This window comes from Pteropus vampyrus, unplaced genomic scaffold (genome assembly GCF_000151845.1).
Source record: "Pteropus vampyrus isolate Shadow unplaced genomic scaffold, Pvam_2.0 Scaffold453, whole genome shotgun sequence".
Classification (NCBI taxonomy): domain Eukaryota; kingdom Metazoa; phylum Chordata; class Mammalia; order Chiroptera; family Pteropodidae; genus Pteropus; species Pteropus vampyrus.
The window spans coordinates 1,459,857-1,472,607 of NW_011889234.1; the positions used below are offsets into that span (position 1 = coordinate 1,459,857).

Consider the following 12,751-nt stretch of genomic DNA (forward strand, 5'->3'; position numbering starts at 1 on the left):
AATCTTTTAAAATATATCTCTTCTCTTTTCCTCCCTTCCCCAACGTTTTCAATTGTCCAGGATACAGTGAATACCCTTTATATTAGCCTAGGTTCAGTTAGGAGACCAAACTGTACTGATTACTTGAAAATTCAATATGATGAATTGTTAACTAGAACAAGGGGAAGGGTGGTTAACTACTGAAAGGGGAAAAAAGCTGAGTCTAAGGGTCCCAGAAGCAGCAGATAGAGTAGAGCGGTTTCTACTTCTAGGATAGAGAAGAAAGACCCCATGGGACATCCCTTCTTCCTAAAACCTGGATTCAGACCTCTTCAAAAAGGCCGTGTCTAACATGGCTGCATGATCTACAGAAGTGCTCATTGTCGGGGGGAACCTGCGGCCACAGCTGGAACTTGTTTCCTCAGGAGGGTTCCTGGGCTCCCACACTGAATAATAATAATAATATAATAATAATGGAGGACCAGAGTCCGGAAGGGAAGTGTCTCTCTGCAGTTATCACCTTGCCAAAGTCATTCCATTGCCCTCTCTTAGGCTGGCAAAGGAGAAATGTTGACAGAGTTTAGTTCCAGTGTCAGAAAGCAGGGCAAAAAAAAGGTAGATTTGGTGCTTTGAGGTAATAAATTGATAACTGTCATACCCATATGCCCACCACCTAATTTCTACAGTTACACTGCATTTTGCTCTATTTATGTTATCATTTATCTATACATCTGTCCATCCACATGAAGTCTTTTTTGATTCCTCAACCTGATGATCACTCTTTGTTTTAAATTTTGGATTTAAAAATTGTCTGCAAAACTGACCTCTGGTAGGAAAATAAATCACCAATAGGAGTTCCGTTTAGAGATGGAAATGTGGTGGAGATTGACTAGAAATAGAAATTGGCATGAGAGAACTTTTTGGGCAGCAGTAATATCCTGTGTCTTGATAGAGATTTGGGTTACAGAAGTATAAGTAAGCATTTGTTTTAAAAAAAACAACTTAAGATTTGTGCATTTCATATTTATAAATTTTATCTAAAATCTGTAAAAATTATTAAACTCTAGTTAATGATATACGATATGCTTAAGTAATTATGCCTGCAACTTTCTTTGAAATGCATTAAAACTATAAGATGGATAGATTAATGGATGTATAGAGGAATGAATAGTTATGTCCATAAAAAATTAAAATATAAATAGAGTAATAGGAAATATTATATAGTAAATTGTTAATTATAGAATTTAGGTGGTGGTCACTGTACAATGCTTTCAACTTTTCTGTATCAGTTATTAGACTGATAATTTCCTTGAATTCAGAGACAATGTCTTATATATTTACATATGTCTCATAGAATACAACATAATATTTTCCTCACAATAGATATAAGCAAAATGCCTTTAAAATTGCCATTGTGGAAGCTGGAAGACTAATCTTGGCTAACTGAACCTAATCAGTTTCAAACTTTTTAAACTAAGCAAAAATTTTGTAAATGTAAATTATATGGATTGGAAAAGATTGGAAGAGGTTGTGAAATACTGAGTATATCAGTAATTTTACAGATGTAATTTGATACTTTAATAAAAATTTATACATTATCAATTTTTTGGTAAATAGCTTATTATTAACTTGTTTACCAAATCATTTAGCTAAATTATCAGGCTTAACTTTTAGGCAGAATTAAGAACAAGTTTAGATTATAAAATATATACTTAGCAAAATTATCTTTTCTAATATGGTGTGTTTATTATCTAGTATGCTTGGGGAATATATAGTAGTTGGCTGCATTTAAATGGAACTGAGAACTGTAGATAGAGGCCCAGAAAATGGGCATATATTACTCTTACCAGTTTCATAACCTTGCTACAGTCCTTAGAATTTATGTTGCAAAATGCTTATTATAAAGATAAGTTGCAAATGGTCCCCACAGGATGGAATTGACTGGGTAAGGCTGACCCTCCATAGCATTGCTTCTAAATCCGTGTCCCTTGCTCTTTTCTTGAATGTTTCAGTGCTTCAGTTTCCACTGTTTTTGCAGTACTCTCCCATATTTGGCTAAGTTTAATTTGAAAGAATTGTGACACATAGGGAATTTAGTTGTTTATATGTTCAATTTTAAATATAGCTCCTGGAAATGAATCAAGTTTTCATGACTCACAGCTGGGACCTGTCATGTGATGTCTTCTTTGATCTCTCTAGTTTATATAAAAAGGACTCAAAATTAAGGGAAATATTATTTTTCTAGGCCCTCATAAATTTAATCATATTGTCTTACATTTTACAAAAAGTATAAATGTGTATAATGAACATACAGTATATGGTAAATACATATTGAATATATGTATAATATTACATATATATAATCTAATCTTGAAGTAGAATGAATATTTTCATTTTACAGTTTAGGAAGCTTAGTTTCAAAGGTGTTGATTTGTTCGAGCTCTTCTTGCCATCTAGGAAACTAAGATCTTAACCATTTTTTTAAAACTACATAACCCTTCACACATTTAAAAATTAACATATAAAATGTGTCATGTTTATACAGTTATAAAGGTTGTGATTTCAATGTATTATATTAAAATTTTAGACAAAACTTATATTCTTCAAAAAATACACAACGGAATCTAAATATCCTCCTGTGATCATCCATTTAAAAAATAGATAGACACATCTCTTCTTGGACATTAAGAAGTTGAGGTTTCTATACACCCTTAATTTCAAACTTCCGACATACATCCCTGACATAATTTTTAATATATTTTAATGCTTAAAAGTCCTTTTATGATCACACTATCATTATACCTCTATCACAAAAGATGACTATAAATTGAAACTAATTTTTGTTTTTTAAATCTGTCTCTTATGGCTGTAAGTACAATGAACTTTTTATTATTACAATTCTTAATGGTATACAATTCATCAAAATGAATGTTACAAATTTAGATTATTATTAAAAATTAAAAGTAAAATTTTAATGGCAGTATATCTTTTAATGGATGGGACTTTTTCTCCCTTGATTAGTTCATATGTCTGTGGATGAATATTTCTTATAGTTAGAATGAGACTGGATTCAATTTCAAATATATTCTTTTGTCCAGAGATATAGATGTTAGTGCCTAGAAACCTTATTCACATAAATAAGATGAGAGCTCTTTGAATTCCTTCCATGTCATTTGCAAAACAAAAGCACATGGTGGTCTATTATCAGAAATTTTCAATGATGTGTTAACCGGTAGCTCATTTAGGCTATTCTCCAATTAAGTTGAAAGCAAAGAATTGAAGACCATTTACTTACAAAAGGATTTATTATCCATTAGTCATTCACAGCTTTACTAAAATTTGCCTAAAATTAAACAGTTTCTCTTTTATTTCGTTACTGTAATTAATTCAGTGTGCTGTGAAAATATTAGGAAGAATTGAAATATTTCAGTATTCCCTTCCCAAAACAATATTTTTAATTAAGTGCTTTTATCTGATCATATGCTTTAAATATGTTTTTGTTAAACCTTGAGGTGGCTAATTTGCTCATTGAATTGCCAATTTTGGATAAAATATTACCATGTAACCTAATTGGTGAAGACAAACAATCAAGTAAGATGCAATTACTTTCAGAAAAAATAATTCCGAGAAATAGGAACCCTTATACACTGCTGGTGGGACTGCAAATTGGTACAGCCACTATGGAAAACAGTATGGAGGTTTCTCAAAAAACTAATTGATCTACCATTTGATCCATTAATCCCTCTATTGGGTATTTATCCTAAAGACTTGAAAACTCATATCTGAAGATATTTGCACACTGATGTTCATAGCAGCATTATTCACAGTGGCCAGGACATGGAAGCAACCGAAGTGTCTTATGATGATTGGCTAAAGAAGCTATGGTATATATATACAATGGAATATTACTCAGCCATAAGAAGAGATGAAATACTGCCATTTACAATAACATGGATGGACCTTAAAATAATCATACTAAGTGAAATAAGCCAGATAGAAAAAGTTGAAAATCACATGATATCACTTTTATGTGGGATATAAACCTAAAAGCAGCAAATGAACAGGACAAACAAACAGAGACTCACGGACATGGACAGTGGACTAGTGGTTGCCAGAGGGTGGGAAGACAGGGGACGGGGAGGTAGACAAGGGAACAAAAGAAAATTTAAATAATTTCTTCAATGAAAAAAATAATTAAAAAGAACATTTTAAAATTAATGCATTAATACTCATTTTGAGGATGATTATAAAATCTCTGAGAAATAAATTATGGAGCACATTTGAAAGAGATTAAAACAATAAAATGATGCAGAGATAATAAAATATTAATGTTTAAAATAATTTACTAGACTCATGATACGCTATTTCTCATTGCTTTATAATAAAGTGATATAAAGTAGATCTAAAATAACTGATTTATAAAGTGAAAGCTGTGATAAAGGTATGGCATTCCTTCAGTAAATGGTTAGCAAACTCAATGGTTATTGAGCTGCAAGTTAGACATAAATACATTAATTTTGTTAGACTTATTAAACCTCACAATCAAACTTTGCCTGTGTATTTAATGAAAGAAGAAAGTGAATTAAAAATGAGTTGATCTGGTGACTAGTATATAATTTTACATTTTGTTAATAGAAAGTAGAAAATAAACATTTTCTAAGGTCAAGATTGAACATAATTGGAATAAATATTTCATTACATAATTTGCTAAAAAAAAAAAAACCTGTGGCTTGCATTAAATTCCTTAATAAAAATTGTGCATAGAGTGCCTAGGTGACTTTCATGACTGTAACATGCAGCATGCTCCTTCTGGTTCTCTCTCCTGCCTCTCCCTCTGAAGAGCAAAACAGGTTGATCTTTCTCTCATAGAATAGGTATTCATTCTCAAAACCTAGCTTCTCAATGTCTTACCTTCTACTCTAAGCCTGGATCAAAAATTCCTCCCACAATTCTGCCAAATGAATTCTACTAGAGAAAAAGTTTTTTTGTTTTTTTCCCCCTTGTTATTGTTCTTAAAATCTCATGATTTCTGTCCTCGATAACAGTGAATTTTCCAATGGAGAGTTTTCATAACCAGAATTCTCACTGCAGTCCTTTGGGACAGGACATTGCCATACTCCAAGAAGGCTACAAACATGTATGCCCACATCTCCCCTCCCAATCGAAACACACAATCAGTCTGGTAGTGTAGGACCTTGTTCTTTTTATAGTTAGTTCTCCTTTGTAAATTAGATTAATGAGAGTCAGCACTGATTATAAATTACCTTTCATAGGTAATATACATTGCAAGAGTGGATTTTGGGGGGAGGGCATATCAGCACATTTTCAATTATAATAACAGATTGTCTTCTCTGTCTTCTTGGAGAACCATCTCTGGTGATAACTAATGTCAAGTAGCACAATATGTCATTACAATTTTATTTTGAGTGTGAATCTCTCGTTTCTGAATGCATTGTAAGCATTTGTTAAGGTAGCAAACAATAGAGCATTAAACTGTTATGCTAGATTTGGAGATGTTCTTAACATTTTTTCCCAAGCTCAGCATTATTTAGGTGATATTTAAATTACAGAAAATATTTGAAATACCATTTTAGCAACATCCAACAGAGCTATTAAAGGAACATTAGGTTTCAAATGCTTAAAATCGAATGTCGGCTTTTGATACTTTACGTATTTTGGAGCTTCATAATTTCATAGGTTTACAGTATGAAATTAACCTCATTAATTTTATCTGTAGTGTATATAAAATTTGTATGCATCTAGTTAAAAATCAGTTATCTTCATGTTTTCTTTAACGAAATACAATTAAACTTCAAAATTCTTTTATATAACAATTTTGTTGTAAACTGATTCCCTTTCATTGAAACTAGCAAAAAAAACCAGAGTAATCTAAACATAACTTTACTGTTAGTTTAAGTACCTCCACATTTAAAAATGTGTTTTACTTAACATCCAGGTCATTAATAAAGAGCCATGTTAGGTAATAGTGTAATAAAAATAGTCATTAAAAAGCAAGATTAAGACTTGTGCAACAAATTAGAGACCAAATTATTATAACTTTTTTTACTGTGATGAAATATACATAACATAAAATTTACTATCTAAACCATAAGTATACAGTTCATTGGTATTAAATACCTTCAAATTGTTGTGCAGCCATCACCATCTATTCTCATATTACTTTTCATCTTATAAAACTGAAATTCTATACTTATTAAATAAAATCTGCATTCTCCCCTCCCCTCAGCCTTTGGCAACCACCATCACAATGTCTGTCTTTATGATTTCGACTACTCTAGTACATCATATAAATGGAATCATATAGGATTTGTCTTTTTGTGACTGCTTTCTTTCATTCAGCATATCCTCAAGTTTCATCTATGTTGTAACATTGCAGAATTTACTTTTCTTTTAAAAACTGAATAATGTTGCATTGTATTTTTATGCTACGCTTTGCTTATTCATTCATCAGTTTATGGACCCTGGGTTTGCTTCCAAATTTTAGGTATTGTGAATAATGCTGCTATGAACATAGGTGTACAAATACTTCAAGATCCTGCTTTCAGTTGTTTTAGGTGTATACCTAGAAGTGGAACATATAATTCTATTTTTAATTTTTTGAGGTATTGCCATTCTCCTTTCCATTAGTGGTTGCACCATTTTATATTCCCACCAACATAGTACAAGAGTTCTGATTTCTCCATATCCTTGCCAACTCTTGTAATTTCTGTTGTATTTTTTCCTTTTTTTTTTTTTTTATAGTAGCCATCCTCATGGAGATAAGCTGCATTTCATTGTAGTTTTGATTGGCATTTCCGTAATGATTAGTGAATGTGAACATCTTTCCATGTGCTTATTGGCCATTCATATATCTTTTTGGAGAAATGTCCATTAAAGTCCTTTGCCCATTTTTGAATCGGGTTGCTTGTTTTTTTAAATAATTTTTTATACTTCGATTACAGTTAACATACAATATTATATTAGTTTTAGCTGTACAACATAGTGATTACTAAGTGATCACGTACTAAGATCACTTACGAAGTGATCACCCTGATAAATCTAGTACCCATCTGACATCATACATAGTTATTACAATATTATCGACTGTATTCATTATGCTATACTTTATATCTTCTTGACTATTATGTAACTACTGATTTGTACTTCTTAATTTCTTCCCTTTTTTACCCATCTCTCAACCTCCTTTATCTGGCAACCATCAAAATATTCTCTATATTTATGAGTTTGTTTTTATTTTCTTTGTTCATTTATTTTGTTCTTTAGATTCCACATAGAAGTGATATTATATGGCAAATTACCGGTACCAGTCTGTGGTCTATTAGGAACTGGGCTTCACAGCAGGAGGTGAGCAGCAGGTGAGCCAGCAAAGCTTCATTTGTATTTGCAGCCGCTCCCCAGCGCTAGCATCACCATCTCAGTTCCACCTCAAATCACCAGGTATTAGATTCTCATAGGAGCACCAGTCCTTGGTGCCAAAAAGGTTGGGAACCGCTGTGCATTTGTCTTTGTCTGACTTACTCTACTCAGCACAATACCCTCTAGGTCCATCTATGTTGTTGTAGATGGCAAGATTGCATTTTTTTTTTAATGGTTGAGTAATATTCCATTGTATGTATGTACCTCCTCTTCTCGATCCATTCATTCATTTGTGGACACCCAGGTTGCCTCTATATTTTAGCTATTGTAAATAATGCTTTAATGAACGTATGCCCTAGTTCCTTCAAAGTAGTGTTTTGGGTTTCTTTGGATAAATACCCAGAAGTTCAATTTCTTGTTAATTATTATAGCCTTTATTTTAAAATCTGTTTTGTCTGGTATAAGTATTGCTACCCCATCTGTTTTTTTGTTTCCTTTTTCAGGAATTATCTTTTCATCCCTTTACTTTTCAGTCTCTGTGTGTGTGTGTGTGTGTGTGTGTCTTATAGGTAACTAGCTGCTTTTTCTCTTGCTGCTTTTAAGATTCTCTCTTTGTCTTTAATTCAGCATTTTAATTACGATGTGTCTTGGTATGGACCTCTTTGGGTTCATCATGTTTGGGACTCTTTGTACTTCCTGGGCTTGTATGTCTATTTCCTTCACCAGGTTAGGGAAGTTTTCCATCATCTTTTCTTTAAATAGATTTTCAATTCCTTGCTCTCTCTCTTCTTCTGGTACCCCTATAATGCCAACGTTGGTACACCTGATGTTGTCCCAGAGGCCTCTTAAACGATCCTCATTATTTTTTATTTATTTTTTCTTTTTGATGTTCTGATTGGTTGTTTTCTGTTACCTTATCTTCTAAATCACTGATTTGAATCTCTGCTTCATGTTATCTGCTGTTGATTCCATGTAATGTATTCTTTATTTCAGCTGTTCATTTCTGACTATTTTTTGTTTTCTATTTCCATTTTAATGTTTCCTATCTCTTTGTTGACCTTCTTACTGATCACTGAGCATCCTTATAACCAGTGTTTTAAACTCTGAATCTGATAGATTGCTAGTCTCCATTTTGTTCTTTTTCTGGAACTTGTTCTATTTGGGACATGTTTCTTTGTCTCCCCAGTTTGACTGCCTCCCTGTGTTTGTTTCTATGTATTAGGTAGGGCTGCTGTGTCTTCCGGCCTTAGCAGAGTGGCCTTATATAGTAGGTGTCCTGTGGAGCCCAGTGGTTTAGACTCCCTGATCACCTGAGCTGGGTGCTCCGGGTGTGCCCCTGGTGTGGGTTGTATGTGCCCTCCTTTTGTATTTGGACCTTGGTTGTCATTTGCATGTCAGTGGGAGGGATTGACCCTCAGGCTGATTGGTTGTGAGGACTAACTGTGACTATAGAGGAGAAACTGTTGTTCAGGGGCTGACCCTATGGAATAGGATTCACTTTGGGTAGGGCTCTGGTGCCTGCCCAGTCTGCCCTTTGCATGTGCTGTTGAGGTGATTGGGTGGTGCTCTGATGTGGTCTGTACAAGATTTAAACATATTTATGAAGTCTAATTTGTCCACTTTTTTTTTTTTACCCATACCTTTGGTATATATCCAAGAAGTCATTGCCAAATTCAAAGTCATGAAGGTTTTCTCCTATGAGTTTTATTGTTTTAGGTCTTATATTTAGGTTTCTATTGTTCTATCCATTATTTTCAGAGGGGTATTGAAGTCTCCAATTATATTGTATAACTGTCTATTTCTCTCTTCAGATCTATCAGTTTTTGCTTCATATATTTTTACAGTCTGTGATTAAGTGGGTTAATATAATTGTTATGTTTTTGCTGTGTTGACATATAATGTCCTTCCTTGTGTCCTATAACCTTTTTTGATTTAAAGTCTGGTTTGTCTGATATTAGTATAGCCACCCCTCTTCTCTTTTGGTTACTATTTGCATGGAATATCTTTTTTCTATCCTTTCACTTTCAACTGTTTGTCTTTTGATCTCAAGTGAGTCTCTTGAAGACAGCATATAGTTGGGCTGTGTGTTTTTATCCATTCTGTCAACCTCTGGGGTGGAGAGGAGAAGAGGGTATACTGGAGTCTTCAAAGTATTAGTAATCTGCTTCTTCATAAGATGTTATGGGTACATGGGTATTTTTTTTATTCATTTGTGTATTTTAATATGCATTTATTACGTATTTAAAATATATACATAATCTGATCAACCTCGTTTGTATGTTTTATAAAAAACATATATAGTGGCTTAGAGCTTTTTCTTTTATTATGGAACAGCAACTTTGAAAAAGAATAGAAGTCTCATAAATCTTCTACCCTAACAGAAGGATTTTCATATTTGCAAATCCCATTCAAGTTTTCAAGGTTAGGTTTAAATTTGTCATCTCACTATTTGTTTTCTGTTTGTCTTATCTGTTCTTTGTTCCCTCTTTCGATTCCATTTTATCTTTGTTGGCTTATTAGCGGTAACAGTTTTATTTTCATAACTGCTTTAGGATTTATACCATACATCCTTTTGCCACATCTACCTTCAAGTGATATTGTATGACTTATAGTGTAAGAACTTTCAATAACTTATTTCCACTTCTCTTTTCTGAACCATTGTGTTATCGTTGTCATATATATATTTTTTATATGCACCACAATTTATTGCAGGATTATTCACAATAGCCAAGATACAGAAATAGCCTAAATGTTCATTGACACATGAATGGATAAACAATTGTAGTATAAACAAACAATGCAATATTATGTAGCCTTTAAAAAAGAGGAAATCCTGCTGTATATGACAACATAGATGATCCTGAAGGACTTTATATTATGTGAGTGAAATAAGCCAATCACAGAAAAACAAATATCACATGATTCCACTTATATGAGGTATTTAAAATAGTCAAACTCATAAAAACAGAAAGCAGAATGTTGGTTGCCAGAGTTGGAGGGAGAGAAAAACAGAAAATTGTTGTTCAACTGGTATAAAGCTTCAGTTATGCAAGATGAATATTTATAGAATTCTATACAACATTGTGCCTATATTCAATAATACTATATTGGCCACTTAAAATTTCATTAAGAGAGTAAAAATCATATTAAGTGTTCTTAACACAATTTTTTTTCTGGCTTTATTGAAATATAATAGACAGTTGCTCATATTTACATTGTACAATTCAGTGAGTATTTTTAAAATTATAGTTGGCATACAATAATATATTAGTTTCGGTTGTACAGCATAGGGATTAAAGATCTATATAACTCACAAAGTGATCACCCTACTAAATGTAGTACACACTTCCCCTTTACATATTTATTAAAATATTATTAACTGTTTTCCTTATGCACACTTTATAGCTCCATGTCTATTTTGTAACTATCCATTTGTACTTCTTAATCTCTTTGTCCTTTTTCACCATCTCCCCAACCTCCCTCCCATCTAGTAGCTCTCAAAATATTCTCTATGAGAATATTTATTTCTGTTTTTATTGTTTATTTTGTTCTTTAGATTCCACATATATGTGAATTGTGTGACATTTGTCTTTATCTGACTTATTCAGCACAATATTATCTAGGTCCATCAAAGCAATATCTTTTTCCATCCCCTTCCTTTTAGTCTGTGTGTGTCTTTTAATCTAAAGTGAGTCTTTAGTAGGCAGCATATGTGGGAGTCTTGTTTTCTTATCCATTCCGCCACTCTATCTTTTGATTGGAGCTCTTAATTCTTTTCTATTTGAAGTACTTGTTGATAGGAATGTAGTTATTGCCATTCTTTATTCATATTTTTGATGCATGTTTTTTCTTCTTAAAGAAGTCCCTCCAACATTTCCTGTGATACTGGTTTGGTGTTGAATTCCTTTAGTTGATTTTTGTCTGGGAAGCTTTTTATCTGTCCTTCAACTCTAAATGATAGCTTTGCCGGATGAAGTATTCTTGGTTGTAAATCCTGGGTTTTCATCACGTTGAATATTTTGTGCCAAGCCCTTCTGTCCTGCATAGTTTCTTTTGAGAAATCAGCTGCCAGTCTTATGAGTGCACCCTGGTAGGTAACTAACTGCTTTTCTCTTGCTGCTTTTAAGATTTTCTCTCTGTATTTAACCTTTGGCATTTTAATTATAATGTGTCTTGGTGTAGGCCTCTTTGGGTTCATCTTTTTTGGGACTCTCTGAGCTTCCTGGGGTTGTATGTCTATTTCCTTCACCTGGCTAGGGAAGTTTTCCATCATTATTTCTTCAGATAGCTCTTCAGCTTCTTGTTTTCCTTCAGGTACCCCTATGACACAGATACTTATACATTTAATAGTGTCCCATATGTTCCTTAAATTATTATTATAGTCTTGCTTCTTTTTTCTTGCCATTTTAATTGAGTGTCCTTGGCTTCCCCAACCTATGTATCAGTGGTTCAGTCCTCTTCTTTATCCATTGTTTATTCCCTCTAATATACTCTTCATCTCAGATAATGTGTTCTTCATTTCTGACTGGTTCCTTTTTATTTCCATTTCAATTTGTATTTTTTTTTTTATCTATTTGTTAAAGTTCTCACTGAGTTCATCTACACTTCCCTTAAGTTCATTGAGCATCTTTCTAACCAGTGTTTTGAACTCTGCCTCTGTTAGATTGCTTGACTCCATTATTCTTGGATCTCTTGTGTTTTCTCATATGGTTTCTGCTTCTTTGTCTTCCCATATTGGCTACCTTTCTGTGTCTATTTCTATGTTCTAAGTAAAGCTCCTAAGTCTCCTGGTCTTATTAGTGTGGATTTGTGAAGTAGGTGTCCAGTGGCACAGTCCTGAGAGGAGTTCGGCTGCAGGCCAAGTTTAGCCCCAGCCTGTTCCCCTCTGGGGCCACCTGTTAAGATTCAGCGAGCAATCCGCGGATGTTGTGCTTCTAGTTGCCTTAAGAGGCCACACTAGAAACCGAGGCCAGCTGTCACCAGTGTGAGTCTTGGCACTTCTCAGCAAGGGGCACTCCGAGAACAGAACTACATGTGGCTTGGGTGGGGTCGTAAGTTGGAGGAGGTGGAGTTTAAGGGAATCCTCTGGGCAGAACACCTTCTGTTATTCAGTTTGATGACATCTCAGCTATAGTGGCGCTGAGTCTGCACAGTGGGAGTGGGGAGGGTTCAACAGAGGATACCGCTCGCACTTCTGGCTGGGAGATAGCCTTGCTGCTGGCCCTCACTCCAACAACTCAATGTCCCCCTGTAAGTTCCTGATGCCCTTTTCCTTCCCTGTGCAGCTGACCTGGTGCTGGTGCTCAGAGCGAGCATGTCCATCACCACAAAAGTCCACTCGTGGACACGGTTTTTTTAAAAGGCATCTGCAGCTGCTGGCTGCTGCCGCCATAGC

The 12,751-nt window shown here is 34.0% G+C and overlaps 1 protein-coding gene across 10 annotated transcripts in view; it reads left to right on the plus strand.

The window, feature by feature from the left end:
• Positions 1-12,751, plus strand: part of WDPCP (WD repeat containing planar cell polarity effector) — a 291,597-nt gene that overhangs the window by 3,388 nt on the left and 275,458 nt on the right. The window contains exon 1 of one of the 10 annotated variants that reach the window (XM_023524236.1): positions 7,338-7,355. The exons of the other annotated variants lie outside the window; for them this stretch is intronic. The gene's annotated coding sequence lies outside the window, so the exon portion shown is untranslated. Of the gene's footprint in view, positions 1-7,337; positions 7,356-12,751 lie in introns of those variants that run through there. 10 annotated transcript variants of the gene reach the window in all.